This window comes from Rousettus aegyptiacus, unplaced genomic scaffold (genome assembly GCF_014176215.1).
Source record: "Rousettus aegyptiacus isolate mRouAeg1 unplaced genomic scaffold, mRouAeg1.p scaffold_m13_p_4, whole genome shotgun sequence".
NCBI lineage: Eukaryota > Metazoa > Chordata > Mammalia > Chiroptera > Pteropodidae > Rousettus > Rousettus aegyptiacus.
The window spans coordinates 127,223,522-127,228,218 of NW_023416307.1; the positions used below are offsets into that span (position 1 = coordinate 127,223,522).

Below are 4,697 nucleotides of genomic sequence, written 5' to 3' on the forward strand. Positions count from 1 at the left end.
CTCTCTTCCACCTTATATCTGGGATGAGAACTCAACAATTTAGCACAGTTTGTCTCTTGATTCCACTGTGACAGCTTCCTTAAAGATACGAGTGTCTCTCATTTACCTTCCCAAATCGAGAGCAGAGGAAGAATGCAGGGTAAAGGGAGTGCGGAATAGGAGAACCATAACTGACCATATTTCACATTTTATCCCATTCCAGAAGGATCTGGAAGGAGATACACCAAATATTAAGACCTTACGCCTAGGGTGAAGGAGGAAGGGAAAGAAGAGAGGCGCTTTTTGTTTTATATCCTTCCACAGTGTTTGAACTTTTTACAGTAAGTATGTATTCCTTTTGGAGATCAATTTAATTAGACTAAAGATTAAGGGTTGAGAGGCTAGCCAGATCTTAAGTTGTTTCCTTTTCTTCTTTGCAGCCTTTGAAAATATTGCTTGTGAAAGGTATGTAATAGAATAGCAATTAGAGTGTATCACAGAAGATGAGGCACTGCTGTTTTCACGCTTGCCAACCCTGTTCCCATCATTGCCTCTTCAAGATCTGAATCAGCGGGGACCCAATCGCAGAGCCAAATTTCAACACTTAGAAAAATGTCTGAAGTGAGTCCCTACTGTGTGCTGTACCATAAGTATGAGCGCTAAATAACAGGTGCCTCGAGCTCATTGAAAGCTGTATGTGCACCAGAAGCAGCAGGAAGTTTCTCTTTTGCGTGTGTGTATGTGTGTGTGTGTGTGTGTGTGTGTGTGTATTAAAGTTCTGTTTATTCAGTTTATGGAGAAAGAAGGAAGTAATAGAAAACTTTGGAGACTCCAGTCACACGTCCCCTAGTCTCCTACCCTGGGCCAGGGAAAAGCAGGGCACACTCGACTCAGGTGTTTCCTTTCATGAGAACGTGATCCAGATGACACCGGCTCCCAGCTCCATTGATGCTGGATCTCTTTTTTCTGTTCCCAGTGAGGCATGGTGGTGTTCAGGAGAGATTGTCTAGTTTTCTATTACTTTACCCTCATCACAAGCAATGTACTTTTCTAAACTGGAATTTTATTTCAATTATGGAAAATTTTTCAGCCATTCCGTCTCCTATTTGCTCACTAGTTTTCTCATTCAGGAATTCCTCTTGGGTGTGTGTTGTAATTTCTCAGACTATCTTCCATGACTCTCAACTTCTTACTCATATTTTTCATTTCTTCATCTTTTGGTGCTATATTATATGTAATTTCTTTTTCTCTTTTAATGCACTCATCTCTCATTATCTAGTCTAATTTACTATTTATCCTACTTATTGTAGTCCTTTTATTTTCAATAACATTTTTTTTTTTTAGGTGAGGCAACCCTTGGTTGACCTCACAGATTACAAGGACCTTGTCAGCTTTCAATTCCTTTTTTTTTAATTTTTTATTTTTTTGCTTACAGTACCTGGTCTTCCTAGGTGGTCTCTCATCCAAGTACTAACCAGGCCCAACGCCTGCTTAGCTTCTAGGATCAGATGGGATCGGACTTGTTCAGGGCGGCATGGCCGTAGGTGATACTTTTCATAACTATCTGTTCATGGTTAATAATTTCCTGGTCTCATTGCAAAGATGCTATTTCCTTCTTACATCTTCAATATGTAACATCACATTAAACCTAAAAATAATTTCCAAATATTATATTTGTCACTCATTAAGAGAGTATAAAAAGGATTGAGTCATTGGACATTTGGAAGGATTTGTGAAAAAGATGTCTTTAGAGAGAGCTACTGGAGTGCCCTGAGTTTCACTGCCCCAGGGGAAGGAGTGGAAGGGGCACAATTTATCTCTAAATCCCAACCTTAGGACTCCATACAGAGAGCCTGATGTGTGTTCAGCATTGTTGGGGAACAAAGAGGGTGGGTCCTGGCTCAAGTTCAGGAGGCCAGAGGGACTGTGAATGCAAAGTAGACAGCAGTGTCTGGAAAACGCAGAAGCTAAGGAGGAAAGCTGCAGTTGTGTACTCGTCTGGGTTCTCTAGAGAAATAGAAAATTACACACACACACACACACACACGGAGAGGGGATTATAAGGAATTGGTTCACATGATATGATTTTGGAGATTAAGACATCCCAAAATCTGCAGTTATCAAACTGGAGACTCAGGAAGATGAGCAAGAGGGTCTTAGAGTAAATTAAGCCTGAAACATCACTGGAGGTAAAAATGACAAAACTGAAGTTGTCCTACTTCGGGCACATCATGAGAAGGCAGGGTTCTTTGGAAAAGGCAATAATGCTGGCGGTGGGGGGGGGGGGGGCGGTGTGGGGACTAGAAGGCAGCAGGAAAAGAGGAAGACCAAATATGAGATGAACTAACTCCATAAAAGAAGCCATAGGCATGAGCCTACAGGAGCTGAGCAGGGCTGTTGAGGACAGGACATCATGGACTCAGGATCACCAAGAGTTGGAGTTGAATAATTGGCATGTAACACACACACCGTGGTTCTTCCTAAAGGGGACCTAGCCTCCCTTCATTCAAGGGGCTCTGTCTGGGTCTGTAAACTGGCTCAAATCTAGGAATTGATTGAAGGGCCATGACTCTCTGTTTTTATGATTCATTATACTTGTGTTGACTTGATCTAGAATTTATTATTATTATTATTATTATTATTATTATTATTATTTATGCCTACAGCACCTGGTCTTCCTAGGTGGTCTCTCATCCAAGTACTAACCAGGCCCGACCCTGCTTAGCTTCCGAGATCAGACATCGGGCTTGTTTAGGGTGGCATGGCCATAGACCATGGACCATGGCTCCACTGGGGCGTGAACCCAGGACCTGCATGTAAAGCAGATGTGCTAACTGGTACACTATGGAACCACGTCCTAGAACTTTTCTGCTTACATAGACCAAGTAAAAATTTAGTAAGCTTCTAGGAACAGCATGACCAAGTAGCCAGTGCCACAGGTCTGCATGAGTCAGACTGTTCTGACTACTGCTTTGACTCAGCCATCCATTCTGCTAACCATGTCCACCTTGCCTATGGTGGCTGAATGCCACCACTTAGCCCCTGCTACCCCAGATCCAATTGCTTCCACTTCATTTTGGTTTCTCAATTCGGTGACTGCATCTCCCACTATAAGTTCTAGCCTGCAGAGAAGAGTAACTACAGAGCTCTTCAAGGAGGTTTAGGCTCCCTTCATAAACCTCTTTTTCACAGTACTGGTGAAAGGTATGGGTGAGTATGTCTTAAATGACTAATCCACTCTCAACATGCCAATATCCCTAAGCTTTTAAATCCCTTCCTCTACATTAAGCCAAGACAGACCATTTTTAATTTGCTCACCGTGGGCTGCCTTTTGGTCTATGTTTAAGTCAACCAGTTAGAACACTTCCTAACTCGTAAGCTGCACCATAAATGCAGAGTCTCAATATTAATAAATGTATTAATAAATTTGACTCAATCTAACTTTGTTTCTTCTCCTGTTATTTCACACCCTCCATATCCATTCCCATACATGCTTCCCAGCTTTCTTTCTGTATACAATAGAAAACTCAAGTCATTCTTTAGGAGTGTACTACACCTCCTCATGGATAACACTTTGTGCCTCACCTTTAAGGGTCTGCTGGACTTGAGTCTAGTTATAGGTCTAGAGGGATGGTGGGGATGGGTCCTGAGGAGAGTCAGCATTGTCTTGTATGACAATTGCTCCAGAGGAAGCTGTCACAGTTTCCTCAGTCAATGCAGGATTAACCCCCTCAGTGAGGAATTGCTACCGCTAAGAGCAGGAGGCCTGCTTCCACTGGGGGTGGGGATGCCTCCTACACTAATAAAGAAGACTCATCAGAATTTAAGGGCTCAATGTCCCCAGCTTCATCAGGGTCCTCCCACGATTCCGCGTGCCAACTTACAAGATCCCATTCTTTTCCAATCAATGCCCTCACTCTAACAGTACACACCCCGTGATGCTGGGAGTTCAATTTGTTTTTCAGTCAATCACAGGTTGAGATTCTGCATTTGATTTATAGCAATCTGAGCCCTACTGTTATAGAAGATAAAAGTTTTCTTCGTAGACACTTTCAGGTCATTTATGCAGCATTTTGAGCTGGGAATTTAAATCCCGAGTTTATCCTTTTCTTTTGCCACTTTATCCAGCCACATTAGGAGTAACCAGCCAATCTCATTATATTCATTAGTTTCCCAAAAAAGTGTTTGAAAGTACCATATACACCCAGCTCCTGGCTTTTTATAAGTGGTTGATTAGAAGTGTCTTAATGTCAGTTTGGTTCCAATAAACTCATAAAAATTCAAAAAAAAAAAGGAGTATCTAATGGAGATATTTTGCATATCTATATTACCAAATCACACCATGGAATACCAGTACTCTTTTTAATACAGAAAATAGAGTCATTACCATCTTTAAATCTAATCCGATTAGAGAACCAATTCCAGAAACCACAGAACCAATTCAGAAAACTCATTCTTAAAACTCTGTTCCTCTCGAACCACTCTCAATACTCAAATTTGTATTAATCTGATTTATTTATACACACACACACACACACACACACGTGTGTGAACAGAATGGAGAAACAGAATGGAGAGAGATTTATTATAAGAAATTGGCTCATGTCATTATGAAGACATTTCTCCAGTGTTTTTAGCTCTGAGATCTGCAGTTGGCAAACTGAGACCCAGGAGAGTCAATGATATAGTTCCATTCTGAGCCTAAAGGCGTGAGAACC

General features: G+C 41.5%; 1 pseudogene; it reads right to left on the reverse strand.

Annotated features, from left to right (window-relative positions):
- Positions 1 to 2,636: 2,636 nt before the first annotated feature.
- LOC118601813 lies at positions 2,637 to 2,752 on the reverse strand (annotated as a pseudogene).
- Positions 2,753 to 4,697: the final 1,945 nt, after the last annotated feature.